Consider the following 21,354-nt stretch of genomic DNA (forward strand, 5'->3'; position numbering starts at 1 on the left):
GTTTCCCTGAAAATAAGACAGTGTCTTATATTAATTTTTGCTCCCAAAGATGCTCTATGTCTTATTTTCAGGGGATGTCTTATTTTTCCATGAAGAAGAATTCACATTTATTGTTGAACAAAAAAAATGAACATTTATTATATACTGTACAGTAGTTGTCATCATAAACCAGCATAACCAGACAAACTGTGAATCTTATCAAGAATTTCTTGTTACTACCATTATTTCCATGTACAGCAGGCACGTACATTTATCGATCCTGCATGCTCTGGTGTTCTGTTTGGTGGGCATGCTTCCAAACAAAAACTTTGCTAGGTCTTACTTTCAGGGGAGGCCTTATATTTAGCAATTCAGCAAAACCTCTACTAGGTCTTATTTTCTGGGGATGTCTTATTTTAGGGGAAACAGGGTAGTTTGGAAAACTCTGATTAGTAAAGGTAAAGGTTTCCCCCTGATGTTAAGTCCAGTCATGTCTGACTCTGGGGGTTGGTGCTCATCTCCATTTCTAAGCCGAAGAGCCTGCGTTGTCCATAGACACCTCCAAGATCATGTGGCTGGCATGACTGCATGGAGCGCCGTTACCTTCCCGCCGGAGTGGTACCTATTGATCTACTCACATTTGCATATTTTTGAACTGCTAGGTTGGCAGGAGCTGGGGCTAATAGCGGGCGCTCATTCAGCTCCCGGGTTTGGTATCTTCCACTTTTTTTTCGTGAGAAACTGCAAGTTGCTTCTGGAGTGAGAGAATTGGCCGTCTGCAAGGACGTTGCCCAGGGGATGCCCGGATGTTTTGATGTTTTACCATCCTTGTCGGAGGCTTCTCTTATGTCCCCACATGGAGCTGGAGCTGATAGAGGGAGCTCATCCGCTCACTCCCCGGGTGGGATTCGAACCTGGCAGCCTTCAGGTCAGCAACCCAACCTTCAAGTCACAAGGCTTTAACCCATTACGTCACCGGGGGCTCCAGTGGTATCTCCCACTGTATCTAATGCTCTCATGGCTCTTGTGGCCGTGAGAGCATGACTCCACAGTGTGCCAAGAGAGCCAAATGAATCTCAACAATGTTTTTTGTTTGCATTTTGATGGCTCTGGATTGGTTTGCAAACAAGCGCCGGCCAAAGCGTGCCTTTAATCCTCTGTTGTCCTGATCTAAATCCCAAAGCTGTTTGCAGAGCGACGGCGATAACAAACAAAGCAAAAGAGCGATGGCAACGTGGGCCCTTCCTGCCAGGGCTCTGAACAGCCTCAGAGCAAGCAGATAGATCTTCAACCGGAGAAGCTTTTCTTTACCATTTTATGGGGGAAATCCTGTTGAATATCCTCTTGATGCCTTGCATTCAAAGGCAGGTCTTGCTTTGTTGGGATATCTGCTGGAATAGGGAGGATATTCAAGACAAAAGGCAGCAGGGAAAGAGGAAGTGGTCCGAGAAAACAAGGTTCCGGGTTCAAACCCCGGGAGCGGCGTGAGCGGCCACTGTTAGCTCCAGCTCCTGCCAACCTAGCAGTTCGAAAACATGCCAATGTGAGTAGATCAATAGGTACTGCTCTGGTGGGACGGTAACGGCGCTCCATGCAGTCATGCCGGCCACATGACTTTGGAGGTGTCTACGGACAACGCCAGCTCTTCAGCTTAGAAATGGAGATGACCACCAACCCCCAAAGTCAGACATGACTGGACTTAACGTCAGGGGAAACCTTTACCTTTAATATTGTAATATTTTATTGATTTGTGGTTTTAATGACATAGATTGTGTAATAGTTTTAATTTTTTGTTTATATTTATATTGGTGCATATTTTGGTTTATATTTATATTTAACCTGCTGCACCCAGAAGGTTGGTGGTTCGAATCCGTGGAGTTGGTGGAGCGCCCGCTTTTAGTACCAGCTTCTGCCAACCTAGCAGTTCGAAAGCATGCAAATGTGAGTAGATCAATAGGTACCGCTCCGGCGGGAAGGTAACAGCGCTCCATGCAGTCATGCCGGCCACATGACCTTGGAGGTGTCTACGGACAACGCTGGCTCTTCGGCCTAGAAATGAAGATAAGCACCAATCTCCAGAGTCGGTCACGACTAGACTTAACGTCAGGGGAAACCTTGACCTTTATTTATATTTTCATTCATATTAATTTGTTTGGGTCTGTGATATGTTTGCCTCCTTCAGTCCCTATATTGCGATAAGGATGATGATGATGATGATGATGATGATGATAATAATAATAGTAGTAATAATGATGATGATGATGAGGAGGATGATAATAATAAATACATCACACAGTCCTAGACACTTGGGGAGTGTTCGACTTGTGATTTTGTGAAACGAAATCCAACATATCTATCTTGTTTGCTGTGTCATACTTAATAATAATAATAATAATAATAATAATAATAATAATAATAATAATAATAATAATATAATCTCAGCAATAGGACAAACAAGCGAAAGCAGGAGCATAAACAAACGTCAGATTCCAGCACATCTACACTGTGGAGCTGATGCAGTTTGGCACCACTTTGATTGCCATGGTTCCATGCTATGAAATCCTGGGAGTTGTAGTTTGGTGAGGCCCCAGCTGTCATGGCTCCATAGCATTGAGGCATTTCACTGAAAGCTGTGCCAAAGTGCATGCATTCCACAATGTGGATGTATTTGTACTCTCAGTTATTCATTCTCTTTACGTTGGGACCTTTGGCAGAGGGGGGTTTCAGAAGGGTCACCAAAGACCATCAGAAAACACGTATTTCTGATAATCTTAGGAACCCAAATCACTCGATAACAACTCTAGTATTTTCTATTGGTCATGGGGGTTCTGTGTCATTGGTGGGGTTCAAGGGGCTCTTTGATTGCATGTGAACTATAAATCCCAGCAGCCACAACTCTCAAATGTAAAGGTCTGCTTTTCCCAAATTCCATCAGTGTTCACATTTGGGCATATTGAGTATTTGTGCCAATTGGTTCAGATCCATCATTGTTTGGAGTCCACAATGCTCTCTGGATGTAGGTGAACTACAACTCCAAAATTCAAGGTCAATTCCCACCAAGCCCATCCAGTATTTTCTGTTGGTCATGGCGGTTCTGTGTACCAAGTTTGGTTTAACTCCATCATGCTGCTTTAGATAATTCATGATTAACTCCCAATTTTTTTGTTTTTTCGGTCTACCAAGATTAGGTAAAAGGTAAAGGTTTTCCCCTGACGTTAAGTCCAGTTGTGACCAACTCTGGGGGTTGGTGCTCATCTCCATTTCTAAGCTGAAGAGCCGGTGTTGTCTGTAGACACCTCCAAGGTCATGTGGTCGGCATGACTGCATGGAGCGCCGTTACCTTCCCGCTGGAGCGGTACCTATTGATCTACTCACATTGGCATGTTTTCGAACTGCTAGGTTGGCAGGAGCTGGGGCTAACAGCGGGCTCTCATTCCGCTCCCGGGATTTGAACCTGGGACCTTTTGGTCCGCACGTTCAGCAGCTCAGCGCTTTAACGCACTGTGCTACCAAGATTATTTGCCATTAAAAATGTTAATCTGTCCATTTTCATAATCTCTATTATTTTACTATACCATGTGTCAATTTCTGGGGTTTCTTTGTTTTTCCATAGCCTGGCATATACCATCCTCGCGGCTATTACCAAGTAATTGAATAGAATTTCCTTATTTTGGTCTTCCTTAATGTCTAATAATCCTAATAGATAAAATTTAAGGTCCATCTTTATATCAATTTGTAACATCTTTTGTATTCTATTGTGTATCTTAATCCAGAAAGCCTTGGCTTTTTTACAGGACCACTAGCAGTGGGAAAAAGTGCCTACTTTATCCTTGTATTTCCAACATTTGTTGGACATAAGTAAAGGTAAAGGTTTCCCCTGATGTTAAGTCCAGTCGTGTCTGACTCTGGGGGTTGGTGCTCATCTCCATTTCTAAGTCGAAGAGCCGGCGTTGTCCATAGACACCGCCAAGGTCATGTGGTCGGCATGACTGCATGGAGCACCGTTACCTTCCTGCCAGAGCTGTACCTATTGATCTACTCACATTTGCATGTTTTCGAAATGCTAGGTTGGCAGGAGCTGGGGCCAACAGCGGGCGCTCATTCCGCTCCCCAGATTCGAACCTGCGACCTTTCAGTCTGCAAATTCAGAAGCTCAGCGCTTTAACGCACTGTGCTACCAAGATTATTTGCCATTAAAAATGTTAATCTGTCCATTTTCATAATCTCTATTATTTTACTATACCATGTGTCAATTTCTGGGGTTTCTTTGTTTTTCCATAGCCTGGCATATACCATCCTCGCGGCTATTACCAAGTAATTGAATAGAATTTCCTTATTTTGGTCTTCCTTAATGTCTAATAATCCTAATAGATAAAATTTAAGGTCCATCTTTATATCAATTTGTAACATCTTTTGTATTCTATTGTGTATCTTAATCCAGAAAGCCTTGGTACCTGCCAGAGTGGTACCTATTGTTCTACTCACATTGGCATGTTTTCGAACTGCTAGCTTGGCAGAAGCTGGAGCTAACAGCAGGCGCTCACTCCGTTCCTGGGATTTGAACCTGGGACCTTTCGGTCTGCAAGTTCAGCAGCTCAGTGCTTTAACACACTTCGCCACCGGGACATATTTTTATAAAATTTGGAAAGTTTATGGGGTGTCAGGTGCCATCCGAAGTGCATTTGTTTGACAGTGTAGATGCGCCCCAAAGTCTATACGCAAGAAGCCGGACCATAAGTGGAAGCAAAGCGGGAATGCTCCCTATTTCTACTGTAGGATTAACATTTCTTCTGCATTCTTGCATAGCATCTACAAGGAATGGTTAAGGAATGTGGAATTTGCAAATTTCACATTCAAACACACAAAAGCAGTGGCAACGGTTTCATATTTGGTAGGTTGCTGTGAGTTATTTGAGCTCTATGGCCATGATCCAGAAGCATTCTCTCCTGATGTTTCACCCAGATCTGTGGCACACATCCTCAGAGGTTGTGAAGTTTGTTGGAAACTAGGCAAGTGGGGTTTATATATCTGTGGAAGAATGTCCAAGGTGGGAGAAAGAACTCTTGTCTGTTGGAGACAAGTGTGAATGTTGCAATCGGCCACCTTGATTAGCATTGAAAGGCATTGCTGGCAGCATGCCCCTCGGATGCATTCTTGAACTATCTTAAGCTCTGGGTTTTTGCCCTTGTTTTCGGCCTTGTCAATTTTGTGTGGATGAAGGAGGGGTCCGGCGGGAGCGCTATAAATCCCCCGCAAAGTGGAAGCGTCTTGAACAGATGGCACCTTAATGCGTAAAGGCGAAATCCAGGGCAAGATGCTTGGCGGAAAGGGAAATCCAAGGTTCGGTTCAGCAGCTGGTGCACTTGAAACTTCCCTGATGTAGATCTGGGTTTTATTCTGTCTTTATCCGGTTATTTAAAAGAGTGATGCCTTGTCTCCTTTGGAGGCTTATTTCATTCAATTTCATGCACATATGCAATGTGGCTGTTTCGCATATCTTTGGGTATTTTGTGCCAAATGCACCGCTTGTTTTGGTCCCAAAAGGGCCCCTTTCTCCATTGGAAATGCTCACTTTCTTCCTAGGATTTGTCGCTTGGCGAAACACCAGCCTTCTATGCCAAAGCAGACCTGGTAGAATTGCATATCCCGTTGATGCCGTAGCCTTGAGCCATGGGAGCTAAAGCGGGATCAAAGTTGCATTAAGATGCATTGGAAGAAATTATATTTTCTAAGTACCTCTTCTACAAATGGCAAATCCTAAAATTTCATCAAATGGAGCCATGGCAGTTGATGCGGAATCATTATGATTCCGCATCAACTGCCATGGCTCCATTTGATGAAATTTTAGGATTTGCCATTTGTAGAAGAGGTACTTAGAAAACTCTAGTGTCCCCTGACAATTACCGTATATACTCGAGTATAAGCTGACCCGAATATAAGCAGAGGCAACTAATTTTACCACAAACAAAATTGGGAAAACATTGACTCCAGTATAAGCCGAGGGTGGTAAATTTCAGAAATAAAAATAGGTATCAATAAAATTACATGAATTGAGGCAACAGTAGGTTAAATGTTTTCGAATATTTACATAAAGCTCAAATTTAAGATAAGACTGTCCAACTCTGATCAAATCATTATTCTCATCTTCTTCAATGTAAATGTGCTTATGTATCCTTTTAATAATAATGGAGTAAAATAATACATGTAATAATAATAATAATAATAATAATAATAATAATAATAATAATAATAATAATAATAATAACAATACAGGAAAATAATACAAGTAATAATAAATAGAGTAAAATAATAAATGCAATAATAATAATAAGATCAGAGTGAAATAATAAATGTATTATTAATAATAAAAATAGAGTAAAATAAATGTAATAGTAGCAACAATAATAGAGAAAAATAATAAATTTAATACAGTAGAGTCTCACTTCTCCAACACTCATTTATCCAACATTCTGGATTATCCAACACATTTTTGTAGTCAATGTTTTCAATACATTGTAATATTTTGGTGCTAAATTCGTAAATACAGTAATTACAACATAACATTACTGCGTATTGAACTGCTTTTTCTGTCAAATTTGTTGTAAAACATGAAGTTTTGGTGCTTAATTTGTAAAATCATAACCTAATTTGATGTTTAATAGGCTTTTCCTTAATCCCTCCTTATTATCCAAGATATTCGCTTATCCAAGCTTCTGCCGGCCCATTTAGCTTGGATAAGTGAGACTCTACTGTATTTACATATAGCTCAAATTTAAGATAAGATTGTCCAACTCTGATCAAATCATTATTCTCATCTTCTTCAATGTAAATGTGCTTATGTATCCTTTTAACAATAATAGAGCAAAACAATACATGTAATAATAATAATAAATACAGGAAAATAATACAAGTAATAATAAATGAGAGTAATATAATAAATGCAATAATAATAATAATAATAATAATAAAATCAGAGTGAAATAATAAATGTATTATTAATAAAAATAAATGTAATAGTAGCAACAATAATAGAGAAAAATAATAAATGTAATAATACAGTAGAGTCTCACTTATCCAACACTCGCTTATCCAACATTCTGGATTATCCAATGCATTTTTGTAGTCAATGTTTTCAATACATCTTTGATAGTTTGGTGCTAAATTCGTAAATACAGTAATTACTACATAGCATTACTGTGTATTGAACTACTTTTTCTGTCAAATTTGTTGTATAACATGATGTTTTGGTGCTTAATTTGTAAAATTATAACCTAATTTGATGTTTAATAGGCTTTTCCTTAATTCCTCCTTATTATCCAACATATTCACTTATCCAACGTTCTGCCGGCCCGTTTATGTTGGATAAGTGAGACTCTACTGTACCAATAATAATAGAGAAAAATAATAAATATACCATATATTCTTGAGTATAAGCTGACCCAAATATAAGCCAACCAGGACCCTCACCCGAGTATAAGCCGACGGGGCTTTTTCAGTCTTAAAAAAAGGGCTGAAAAACTAGGCTTATACTCGAGTATATACAGTAAGTCCAGTTGTGTCCGACTCTGGGGGTTGGTGCTCATCTCCATTTCTAAGATGAAGAGCCGGCGTTGCCCGTAGACACCTCCAAGGTCATGTTGCAGGCATGACTGCATGGAGCTCTGTTACCTTCCCGCTGAAGCGGTACCTATTGATCTATTCACATTTGCATGTTTTCAACCTGCTAGGTTGGCAGGAGCTGGGGCTAACAACCGGCGCTCACTCAGCTCCCCGGATTCGAACCTGTGACCTTTCAGTCTGCAAGTTCAGCAGCTCAGCGCTTTAACACGCTTCACCACTGGTGGCTCCCAGTGTCCCAGCAAACTGCAAATCCCAGCGTTCCATAGGTTGCAGCCATCTCAACTGAATCATGGTGTTACAATGTAGTGTGATGGTTGTTATTAAAAAAGGTAAAGGTTTCCCCTGACGTTAAGTCCAGTCGTGACCAACTCTGGGGGTTGGTGCTCATCTCAATTTCTAAGCCGAAGAGCCGGCGTTGTCCATAGACATCTCCAAGGTCACGTGGCCGGCATGACTGCATGGAGCACCGTTACCTTCTCACCAGAGCGGTACCTATTGATCTACTCACATTTGCATGTTTTCAAACTGCTAGGTTGGCAGGAGCTGGGTCTAACAACCGGCGCTCACTAAGCTCCTTGGATTCGAACCTGGGACCTTTTTGTCCGCAAGTTCAGCAGCTCATTGCTTTAACGTACTGTGTTATTATGTGCCTTTTAATTGATTTCTGACATATGGCTGAGAGAGTGTGACGTGCCAAAGGTCAACCAATGGGTTTCCATGGATTCGAATCTGAGTCTGCATAGCTCTGGGAGCCTCTGCTTCTTCCTCCTCCCAATATTCCTCTCTCGCAACAGCATCTTGAGTTCAGGAGTGCTGCAAACCCAAGCCATCTTTTTCTCTCGCTTTATCTTTGTAACCAAGGAGACAAAGCACTCTCTCCGTTTTATAGTAAGTACTGCAATAAAAGAAGGCTTTTAATTGTTTCCTCCACTTTGAGAGTCCCCAAGCCTGCATTTGCCGAAACGGTGCACTTGATTCCTCTGTGCGTGCGTGCATGTTTTTGAAAGAATACGGGTATAATGTAATTACCTGGGAAAATAACATTTTGATTGCAGATCCAGCCATAGTTGAAGCTGAACATTTGCCCTTTCTGGGTTGCTGCGGGTTTTCTGGTCTGTATGGCCATGTTCTAGAACAGCGGTCCCCAAACTTTTTAAACAGGAGGCCAGTTCATGATCCTTCGGACCGTTGGGGGGCTGGACTATAGTAATAATAGTAATAATAATAATAATAATAATAATAATGTAACAACAACAACAACAATAAAAAAGAGGGTTGGAAGAGACGCTTTGGGCCATTGAGTCCAATGCCCTTTTGCCTTTGTGCACTGAAAGCACAAACAAAGCACCCCTGACAGATGGCCACCCAGCCTCAATGTTAATAATAATAATAATCATCATCATCATCATCATCATCAAGAGGGTTGGAAGAGACCCCTTGAGCCATTTAGTCCAACCCCCTTCTGCTTTTGTGCACCAAAAGCACAAGCAAAGCACCCCTGACAGATGGCCACCCAGCCTCAATGTTGTAATAATAATAATAATAATAATAATAATAATAATAATAATAATAATAAATGCAGACTGTGCAAGGAAACCGACGAAACCATTGATCATATCCTCAGCTGCTGTAAGAAAATCGCACAGACAGACTACAAACAGAGGCACAACTATGTGGCCCAAATGATTCATTGGAACTTATGCCTCAAGTCCCACCTCCCAGCAGCAAAGAACTGGTGGGATCACAAACCTGCAAAAGTATTGGAAAATGAGCACGCAAAGATACTGTGGGACTTCCGAATCCAGACTGACAAAGTTCTGGAACACAACACACCAGACATCACAGTTGTGGAAAAGAACAAGGTTTGGATCATTGATGTTGCCATCCCAGGTGACAGTCGCATAGATGAAAAACAACAGGAAAAACTCAGCCGCTATCAGGACCTCAAGATTGAACTTCAAAGACTCTGGCAGAAACCAGTACAGGTGGTCCCGGTGGTGATGGGCACACTGGGTGCTGTGCCAAAAGATCTCAGCCGGCATTTGGAAACAATAGACATTGACAAAATTACGATCTGCCAACTGCAAAAGGCCACCCTACTGGGATCTGCACACATCATCAGAAAATACATCACACAGTCCTAGACACTTGGGAAGTGTTCGACTTGTGGTTTTGCGAAACGAAATCCAGCATATCTATCTTGTTTGCTGTGCCATACAACGTCGTTGTGTTGATAATAATAACAATAATAATAATAATAATAACAATAATAATAATAATAATAATAATAATAATGGTTGTAAGAGAAGAAGAGACCCCTTGGGTCATTTAGCCCAACCCCCTTCTGCCCTTGTGCCGTGGGGGCCAGATAAATGGCTTCGATGGGCCGCATCCGGCCCCCGGGCCTTAGTCTGGGGACCCCTGTTCTAGAAGTATTATTTCCTGACGTTTTGCCCACATCCATGCCAGGCATCCTTAGAGGTTATGTGGTCTGTTGGAAATGAGGCAAGTGGGGTTTATATATCATGTCATAGCCAGACATGAATCAATCAGGGCCTTGAACCATGGTAGTTAAATTATAGCAGGCATCCTCAGAGGTTGTGAAATCTGTTGGAAACTGGGCAAGTGAGGTTTATATATCTGTGGAATAATGTCCAGGATGGGAGAAAGAATTCTTATCTGTTTGAAGCAAGTGTGAATGTTCTGTTTTAATTTTATTAAGCATTTTTGAACATAAAAAGAGTGTGAACAATAATAAGTATAGAAAAGAAAGTGAAAAAGGAGGGTGTCGTAGGGAGGGGGAGAGATAAAAACAAAAACAAAAAAGAGAGAGAAAAGGAAAAAAAAGAAAAGAAAAAAATGAGTACTTCCCATCTTTTCTTCTGGGTAATGAAATATTTTGTATTTGTTATTGTTATAAGTCCGCTCCGACATTATGTTTTTGTGAAAAGTTCTTCTTGTTCTATATAAGTTGCCAATAATGACAAGTCTGTTTCTTTTTTTGGTTTACCCTGATGGGTCCTCAAATAATATGTCAGTGTATCCATGTTCTTTATATCCATAATTTTTAATATCCATTCTTCTTTAGTTGGTAGTTCTGTTGATTTCCACTTCTTTGCATATACAGTAGAGTCTCACTTATCCAACATAAATGGGCCAGCAGAATGTTGGATAAGCGAATATGTTGGATAATAAGGAGGCATTAAGGAAAAGCCTATTAAACATCAAATTAGGTTATGATTTTACAAATGAAGCACCAAAACATCAGGTTATACAACAAATTTGGCAGAAAAAGAAGTTCAATACGCAGTAATGCTATGTAGTAATTACTGTATTTATGAATTTAGCACCAAAATATCATGATATATTGAAAATATTCACTACAAAAATGCGTTGGATAATCCAGAGGCTTGGATAAGCGAGTGTTGGATAAGTGAGACTCTACTGTATGTTGGATAAGTGAGACTCTACTGTATATGGTTACCTTATGTTTTTTTCATGCTCACTGCGTTCATCAAATATAAGGTGACTGTATAGTTACCTTATATTACCTTACCTTTCATTAATGCTTACTGCACTAATGCTACAGTGTGCATTGGAAGAGTGTCTCCTATGGAAGTCAATGGGGTTTACTTTTGCATACACCTAAAACTGTATTATTACCTAAGTCAGTGATGGCCAACCTATGACATGCGTGTCAGCACTGACACGCCTAGCCATTTTTGCTGACACGCTGCCGCATGCAGATTGATTGGATGACTACGTCTTTTGTGGCCAAATTTTGTGTGATTTTGTCCAGTGGTTTTGTTGTTTACTATATATATATATATATATATATATATATATATATATATATATATTCTATTATTATTGTAGTATATTATCATATTATTACTATTAAATTATTATTATATTATTCATTATTCATGACTATATTGAAGCTACAATAGAGAGAAATCAGCATGGAAACTGCAAGAGGTACCATAGATTGTTGTACATGGAAATAATGGTAGTAAATAGTTTTTGATTTATTAAATACAGTTATATATAGTAGAGTCTCACTTATCCAACACTCGCTTATCCAATGTTCTGGATTATCCAACGCATTTTTGTAGTCAATGTTTTATTTATTTATTTATTTACAGTATTTATATTCCGCCCTTCTTTCTCACCCTGAAGGTGACTCAGGGCGGATTACAATGAACACATATATGGCAAACATTCAATGCCAATAGACAAACAACATATATAGACAGATACAGAGGCATTTAACATTTTTTTCCAGCTTCACGATTCCGGCCACAGGGGGAGCTGTTGCTTCACTGTCCACTAGTGGCTGTACTTCCTCATTCCATTTCTTGTGTTTTGCTGGCAGTTTTATGATGTTGTAAATTAGTTAAATTAGCCTCCCGCAAAAAAGGGTACCTAAATTTCCCTAATTGACAGATGCAACTGTCTTTCAGGGCTGCATAGGTCAACAGCAAGCCGGGCTATTTAAGGGTCGGGGGCTTAACCCGACCCGGGCTTCGAACTCATGACCTCTCGGTCAGTAGTGATTTATTGCAGCTGGTTACTAGCCAGCTGAGCCACAGCCCGGTTGTTTTCAATACATCGTGATGTTTTGGTGCTAAATTCGTAAATACAGTAATTACTACTTTGCATTACGGTGTATTGAACTACTTTTTCTGTCAAATTTGTTTTATAACATGATGTTTTGGTGCTTAATTTGCAAAATCATAACCTAATTTAATGTTTAATAGGTTTTTCCTTAATCTCTCCTTATTATCCAACATATTCGCTTATCCAACATTTATGTTGGATAAGCGAGACTCTGCTGTATTACAATTATACATTTTTGTTATTCATACTATACGTATTGCGAAATTATGGGTTTTTTTTCTTGAAGTGACACACCACCCAAGTCATGCTAGGTTTTTTGGTGAATTTTGACACACCAAGCGCAAAAGCTTGCCCATCATTGACCTAAGATCAGGTCTTGCTTCCCAAACCTTCCCAAAGACTTGGGATTAAAAACCCATGGATTTGAAATATGTTGCTGTCTGAATTAACGTTTTCTGGATGCTGGCTTCCTCTTCATTTATGGCTCGGGTGAGAGTTGTGGGGTGCCTTTGGGAAATGCAGGAAAAGAAATGCTCGGCAGGCCTCCAGGTTTCCCACTTAGAACCCACTTTCTAGTGGCACCAATGCAATACCGCGCTCAAAACCATTGCTGTTATCTTCAAAAAAAGCAGACGAAATGCTTCAAAACAAGGGACACGTTTCCCCGGGAGGCATCCCTTCCCTGTTTCTTCTCTTTTATGTGTCATTTCCGTGATCTGGTTATTGCTTTTCTCGATTTCTCAGCTTTATCCCTCTCCATCTTGAGTGAACTTGGTTGGTTCTTTGGAAAACTATATGGAGAAAGGCGCACTTCTCATTATAGTATGTAACAGCATTTGAAAAAAAAAATCTGTTCCTGGTTTGAAAATGTTATTTCCTATTTAATTGTGAAAGTAGCTGTTAGACTCCAGAAACTTAATTTTTGTGGCTGTCACAAACTCTGTTGAATTGGTTGGAACTCAATTTTTCAATAATTGAAAAACTAGAGCACAATGTGCCACATGATGTCCTTCAAAAATAGTTTTTGCAATTTAATAAACTTTCCCCATGTTTTTATGATAGGACCAATAAGGAAATGACATTTATAACCCAGGAACAAAAATTGTATTACCGTATATACTCAAGTATAAGCCGACCCCAATATAAGCCGAGGCACCTAATTTTACCACAAAAAAAAACTGGGAAGACATTGACTCCAGTATAAGCCGAGGGTGGTAAATTTCAGAAATAAAAATAGATACCAATAAAATTACATTAATTGAGGCATCAGTAGGTGAAATGTTTTTGAATACAGTATTTACATAAAGCTCAAATTTAAGATAAGACTGTCCAACTCTGATCAAATCATTCTTCTCATCTTCTTCAATGTAAATGTGCTTATGTATCATTTTAATAATAATAGAGTAAAATAATACATGTAATAATAATAATAATAATAAATAAAGGAAAATAATACAAGTAATAATAAATATAGTAAAATAATAAATGCAATAATAATAATAAGATCAGAGTGAAATAATAATTGTATTATTATTAATAATAAAAATAGAGTAAAATAAATGTAATAGTAGCAACAATAATAGAGAAAATAATAAATGTAATAATACCAATAATAATAGAGAAAAATAATAAATGTACCATATATTCTCGAGTATAAGCTGACCCAAATATAAGCCAACCAGGACCCTCACCCGAGTAAAAGCCAAGGGGGGCCTTTTCAGTCTTTAAAAAAGGACTGAAAAACTAGGCTTATACTTGAGTATATACAGTACATAGTGTTAGTTTTCTTGCTTTTCCTGCTGCCTGATGGTGAAGCTTACAAACATTGCTCCAGGACCTTTGAAAAATTAATACTTCCAGAATCTCCCTTTTGCATAATAGTGATGTCCAGTATGCAGTGATATTGGTGAGATTCATCCAGACCTGGAGGAGGCCTAGAAACTATAAATCCCTTAGGGTGTTTATCCTGCTGGAGAGAAGGGGGACATGAGAGCTAATTTTAAATATTTGGAAGGATGTAATATTTTAATCCAATTCCCAGACGTCCTAATCTCTGCTTCAGAAACTAGTGTCCTATTGGATTGGATTCAAAAAGCATCCTCTCTAGTATGTAAACATGGCTATAATCTTGAATTCTCCTAATCCTCCTAATCTTGAATTCTCCAAATTAAACCTCCCTCTTAGGGATTATTGGCTTCCAGACCTTTGACCATTTGGGTTGCCTTTTCATCTTGCCAATATCTTTTTTGAATCACACTTGCCTCAAGCAGACTTGTTTCTCCCATCCTGGACATTCCACAGATATATAAACCCCACTTGCCTAGTTTGCAACAAACCTCACAACCTCTGAGGATGCGTGCCATAGATGTGGGTGAAACGTCAGGGGAGAATGCTTCTGGAACATGGGCATACAACCCGGAAAACTCACAGCAATCCAGTTTCTTGAATCACTTTGCCCAGAACTGGGTTATTCTAGTTGACCAAAGCAGAATAGATTGGGACTATTCTATTCCTTGATCTAGACACTATCCTCCTGTATAAATGCAGCTTAATATAATAATAATAATAATAATAATAATAATAATAATAATAATAATAATAATAACAACAACAACAACAACAACAACAGCAGCAGCAGCAGCAACAATTGCTTAGGTAAACAGTGAGCTGGGCTTGAGGTCGAGCGCTCACCCTGACCGGGCTTTGAACTGGCCACCTTTCAGTTTGGGAGATCTCATTACTGCTGGTGATTTACCAGCTGTGCTACAGCCCAGCTCAAAGACCTAGAATCACATTGGCTTTTTAAGCTGCTGCATCACACCGTTGGCTCATGTTCAGGTTGTGGTCTCCTAAGACTCCCTAGATCCCTCTCCCATGAACTATAGAGAATTGAATTGAACTGTTCCACAATGTCCACATTTTCTTAAAGGACGCTGTGTCATTATTGCATGCAATGCACAAAGTTGCCAATGGAGTGGCTGATGCTCAATGATTAAATGCACAAAAGGAATGGGTTTCCATTGAGAACACTCTCTGTGTTTTTTATCAGAAGTGTCAGTATACATGTGGATGGGCACCAAAAGTGCTCACCATACATTAGAAGTGCTCAATCCGCATTTATTTATTTATTTATTTATTATTTACAGCATTTATATTCTGCCCTTCTCACCCCGAAGGGGACTCAGGGCGGATCACATTACACATATAGGCAAACATTCAATGCCTTTTAACATAGAACAAAGACAAACAAACATAGGCTCCGAGCGGGGCTCGAACTCATGACCTCCTGGTCAGAGTGATTCATTGCAATTAATTGCACTGGCTTGCTCTCCCACCTGCGCCACAGCCTGGGCCACACTCTTACCCAAATGCGCATCTTCACAACTCGTAGGACTTTGTTGCATTTGTGCTATATCACTATGGATCCATAAAGTTTAATTTGTGCAGTGTAGCTATGGATCTCTCTGTTGAGAATCTTTGAGCTGTTAGGCTCAAAATAACCCTCTTTGTGAGGTAGATTCCCAAGAATATAGCAGAGTGCAGAAGCACGCCTTCCAAACAGCAGAAACTTACGTGAGGTGAGCTAAGGGAGGCCTTTCTTCTTTAGGATGGCAAAGGATCGCAAAGTCAGCTTAAAAGTTCAAAAGGTATTTATTGAGGTAAAAGGAAATCCATTGTAGATAGTAAAGGGTTTGGAGCTAACTAGCTGTCTAAACTAGCTTCTAAGGTAGGTAAGCAGGTAAAAATAACAAAGATATCTAGATAGCTACATTTTGCCTAAGAGAGTGGCAAAATGCATCCTACTTGCTAGGAAGACAAAGGAAGAAGAAAGTAGAAGGAAAGGCGACCAACCGCATAGTCTGTGCCTTCTCTTTTGTGGCAATAAAAATTCCAATCTACATAGAGGATATAACCTCATCCCTACAGAGATCACATTGCTAAAACAACAAGGGAAGGGAGTGGATGTAAACAGTATAGAAGAGAGAAAACAGCAAAGCCTGTTTGGGCATGCATGGGATTATCGAGAGGATTCCCTCAGTCTATTTTATCCACTACCTAGCTAATAAATTAGACTTGTGTAATCCAGGATGACTTCCAACACCCGCGAGCTCCATTTGTGCAACATAGCTATGCATCCATCAAGTCCCATTTGTTCAATGAATCTATGGATTCATAAAGTCCCAAAATGGATCCTTGAGTTTGAGACTTCTTAAAAATCCGATCGAAACCCCGCAAAGGCGTCATAGGATTTTGCCTTGTGGCAAAGCAGGCAGGGGTGCTCCATGCGCATATTAGCTCCTTAATCCCCAGTGAACCTCTGAAACACTGTTCCCAAGGGGTGGAGGGAAAAGAAGAATAAGAAAGAAGCAGGGGAAAGAAAGCGAGGCACGTTCGACACGGCACTTGGAGACATTCCAGCATTTGTACGGCACAAAGAAGATATAAATTAGAAAGGCAACGGATGGGGAAACCTGCCGAGCGGGCTTACTTAAGAAAGCAAGGAAATAACAAAGCCTAGCGCAAGGAAAACAAATAAAACATTGAAAGAGAGTGCTTAAAAGTGGAAGAATGAGAAAGAGGGAGAAAATGGAGAGGGTTGCTTTGCTTTGGGATCCGGAGGTGGCAAGGTGGCATGGGGTCTTCTGAGAAATCCAGAGAAAGTAGTGGCATGTGGGTAAGAACAATGGGCTTTGTGGTTTCCTTTAAAGGGGTTATCCTAAGTGTTTAACCCTATGGTTGTTACGTCATCTAAGGCCAAAGTTTCCCAGGGTTTTCTCAGTAAAATTTGTTCAGATAATACTTGACTTTGCCTTCCTCTGCGGCCGAGAGAGTGTGACTTTCCATGGCCAAGCTGGGATTCCTCTAAATCCGAGAGAGTATGACTTTGCATTAGAGTTGTGCATTTATATGGAACTAGCTGTGCCCGGCCACGCGTTGCTGTGGCGACGTATGGTGAGACTGTACTGTATATTGATAATCTTATATTATCTGCTTAGAACTGGATTATATGAGGCCCCTTCTTCATAGCTGTATAAAATGCACACTGAAGTGGATTATATGGCAGTGTGGAGTCAAGATAATCCAGTTCAAAGCAGATAATATAAGATTCTAAATGGGTTATATAGCTGTGTGGAAGGGCCTTGAGTCTACACTGCCATATAATCCAGTGCAAATTAGATAATATGTGGAAGAGGCCTAAGTGAGGCCTAAGTCTGCCTTGTCCCCTGGGCTGAGTAGCTTGCTAAGAGACCAAGCAGGCGGAGCTTAGCCTTCTAACTGGCAGCAATTGGATAAAAACAATTATTCCTCTCCTTCTAATTAGGACTTTATTTTTCTTTTCTTTTTGTTGTATCAACCTAGAGCCGTGGATGATGGGTTGTGTTGTCAGATTTCGAGGTTGGGGGGCCTGTAGTTTTGTTGTTTTGTCCGCTGCCCTGATACCATCACTCTTTTATATATATAGATTGCTGTTCATTTTGTGTAGTTTCATTCATGTCATCTCATTTTCATATTCATGTCCTGCTAATGAAAATGGGACGCCTATGCGACATAAATTTTCATCTGGCTAACCAAAAACATGAAAATGTTCATGCCATTGGCGGCAATGAGAGGGCTTCCGAGGCTCATCCCCCCCCCCCTTGGTTTTTTGGCTAGAGGGGTGATAATCGCCACACACGGAGGACATTTCGATCCCTTTTAGCCCACCAACTTTTGGATCTTCCCCAGAGTACTATTGTTATTCATCATATTAATACAGCAATCCCCTCTTTCCACAGATCAGATCTAACCTGGAGGCATTTCTCTCTGCCAGGCTCAGGTTAGCTTTCTATATCCTTCTATATATCTTTCTTCTTTTCTTCTTCAATTACACAGTCGTTTCCAAGTGCCGTGTTGAACCAGTCCACCCCAGAGCTCCCTGTCAGCCGTCACCGCCCCCAGTTCCTTCAAGGTCGAGCCAGTCACTTCAAGGACACTGTCCATCCATCTTGCTCTTGGTCGGCCTCTCTTCCTTTTTCCTTCCCTTTTCCCCAGCATCGTGATCTTTTCCAAGCTTTCCTGTCTCCTCATGATGTGGCCAAAATACTTCAGCTTTGCCTCTAATATCCTTCCCTCCAGTGAGCAGCTACTGGGCATTATTTCCTGGAGGATGGACTCGTTGGATCTTCTTGCCAAGGTCCAAGGCACTCTTAGGATTTTCCTCCAGCACCAGAGTTCGAAGGCATCTCTCTTCCTTCGCTCAGCCTTCCTTATGGTCCAGCTCTCACATCCATAGGTTACTATGGGGAATACCATTGCTTTCACTATGCGGACCTTTGTTGCCAGTGTGATGTCTCTACTCTTCACTATTTTATCGAGGTTGGCCATTGCTCTCCTCCCAAGAAGTAGACGTTTTCTGATTTCCTGGCTACAGTCTGCGTTTGCAGTAATCTTTACACCTAGAAATATAAAGCCTATCACTGCCTCCATGTTTTCTCCCTCTATTTGCCAGTTATCGATCAGTCTGGTTGCGATAATCTTGGTTTTCTTGATGTTTAACTGCAACCCAGCTTTTGCACTTTCTTCTTTCACTGTGGTTATAAGGCTCCTCAGCTCTTCCTCGCTTTCAGCCATCAGAGTGGTATCATCTGCATACCTAAGGTTGTTAATGATTCTTCCAGAAATTTTAACTCCGGCCTTGGATTCATCAAGCCCCACATGTCACACAATGTGTTCTGCATACAAGTAATAGGTAGGGTGAGAGTATACAGCCCTGCCGTACTCTTTTCCCAATCTTGAACCAGTTTGTTGTTCCGTGGTCTGTATATATATTAGTAACACTCATTGGTACTGTCGCACCTCGGGTTAGCTTCACCTTGCTAAAGAAACTTTTACTTTACTTACTTAGGCGATCCCTCGTAGGCCGAGGATGATGGTCCTCCAATTATAGGGTCTTGGGTGTGTGTCCGCAGGTGACTGAAGAGACCTATTCTTGATCTGCATGTTCTCCTGCAATGAGGACATCGGTTTCCAGGTGGAAGCTGGTCCTGGTCGGGGTTGGCTTGACGGGCTTTCCTCTTGGCACGCTTCTTCCTTAAGTCCTCCATTCGTGCCTCTTCGAACTCTGCAGCACTGCTGGTCACAGCTGACCTCCAATTAGAGCGCTCAAGGGCCAGGGCTTCCCAGTTCTCAGTGTCTATGCCACAGTTTTTAAGGTTGACTTTAAGCCCATCTTTAAATCTCTTTTCCTGCCCACCAACATTACGTTTCCCGTTCTAGAGTTCGGAGTAGAGTAGCTGCTTTGGGAGATGGTGATCGGGCATTCGGACAACGTGGCCAGTCCAGTGGAGTTGATGGCGTAGGAGCATCGCTTCAAGGCTGGTGGTCTTTGCTTCCTCAAGCACGCTGACATTTATCCGCCTGTCTTCCCAAGAGATTTGCAGAATTTTCCTGAGGCAACGCTGATGGAAACGCTCCAGGAGTTGAGTGTGACGTCTGTAGACAGTCCACGTTTCGCAGCCGTAGAGGAGGGTTGGGAGGACAATGGCTTTGTAAACAAGCACCTTGGTATCTCTACGGATGTACCGGTCATCAAACACTCTCTGCTTCATACGGAAAAATGCTGCACTCGCAGAGCTCAGGCGGTGTTGTATTTCAGTGTCAATGTTGACTTTTGTGGAGAGGTGGCTGCCAAGGGAGCGGAAATGGTCAACGTTTTCTAATGTGACACTATTAAGCTGTATTCCTGGCTTTGCAGAGGGATTATCTGGTGCCTGTTGGAAGAGCACTTTGGTTTTCTCGATGTTCAGTGAGAGGCCGAGCTTCTCGTATGCTTCTGCAAAGGTGTTTAGAGTGGCTTGTAGGTCTTCTTCTGAATGCGCACAGACTACGTTGTCATCGGCATATTGGAGTTCAATAACAGATGTTATGGTGACCTTGGTTTTGGCTCTCAGTCTGCTGAAGTTAAATAGCTTGACATCTGTCCGATAGATGATTTCCACTCCGGTGGGAAGCTTCCCATCAACAAGGTGAAGTATCATAGCAATGAAGATGGAAAATAAGGTGGGGGCAATAACACATCCCTTCTTGACACCTGATTCCACCTTAAATGGGTCACTTTGGGAGCCGTTGCTGTCCAAGACTGTTGCCATCATGTCATCATGATGAAGACACCAGACTGCACAGCAAATGTAGTCTTTTGTAGTTTATTAGGAAATAGGGAAAAGATAGTTCATAAAAGGCAGAAGTTCAGTTCGAAAAGATAGTTACAAAAACAAGGCTGTAAGAACAAATCCATGGAAACATTAGGCATGTAACAAGGTCATTAAAACTTTATACTTTATACTTTATTTATAACCCACTTCCATCTCCACGAGGGGACTTGGGGCGGTTCACATGGGGACCAAGCTGGATCAACAGATGAAACAATACAATAGCATATATAATTATAACAATAGCAGTAAATTAACATTCATAAAATATATAGTGAGTCATCAGGACTAAATGGTGGGGCTGTTAAAGAATTACAGGGAAGGCAGACATGTGCAAAAATGAAAGATGGGATCAAAACAATAATGATAATGATGATGATGATCTTTTATATTCTGTTCTTTTATATTTTGTTATATTGTATTGTTCTGGGCATGGCCCCATGTAAGCCACCTCGAGTCCCCGTCGGGGAGATGGTGGCGGGGTATAAATAAATAAATTATTATTATTATTATTATTATTATTATTATTATTATTATTATTATTATGGTGATGATGTCGTCAACAACCACAATAACCATATATTCTTCCACAATGTCCAATAAGATGTCTTTGGTTTGCATCAAGGGGATGTCATCCTTTTAAAAAAGTAACTTCTCTCACTTCTACATCCCATATGGATGGGATATGGGTCCAACCGGCTTCTTGGGTTTTCATTTTTGTTTTTATGCCGCTTCTGAGATCCTGGCAGGCTATCTGATGGCTCGTGGGAGGAAGAAGGGAGCCGTGATCCTTCTGACAAGCCGAGCCGCTTTCCTTCTCATCCATTTTTTTAAAAAACGTTCCTCCGACTAACAAAGTGCAGAAGGTTGAAAGAGGGGTTGTTCGTTTTGAACTCGAAAATAGCTTGCAAATTGCTCCGAAATAGGCTTTTTAGCCTGCTGGCTT

The 21,354-nt window shown here is 40.7% G+C and overlaps 1 protein-coding gene across 2 annotated transcripts in view; it reads left to right on the plus strand.

Moving 5' to 3' along the window:
• The window catches only part of LOC100564939 (5-hydroxytryptamine receptor 2A), a 221,804-nt gene that overhangs the window by 90,758 nt on the left and 109,692 nt on the right, over positions 1 to 21,354 (plus strand). The window lies entirely within an intron of this gene.

The sequence above is a fragment of the Anolis carolinensis genome, unplaced genomic scaffold (assembly GCF_035594765.1).
Source record: "Anolis carolinensis isolate JA03-04 unplaced genomic scaffold, rAnoCar3.1.pri scaffold_12, whole genome shotgun sequence".
Lineage (NCBI taxonomy): Eukaryota > Metazoa > Chordata > Lepidosauria > Squamata > Dactyloidae > Anolis > Anolis carolinensis.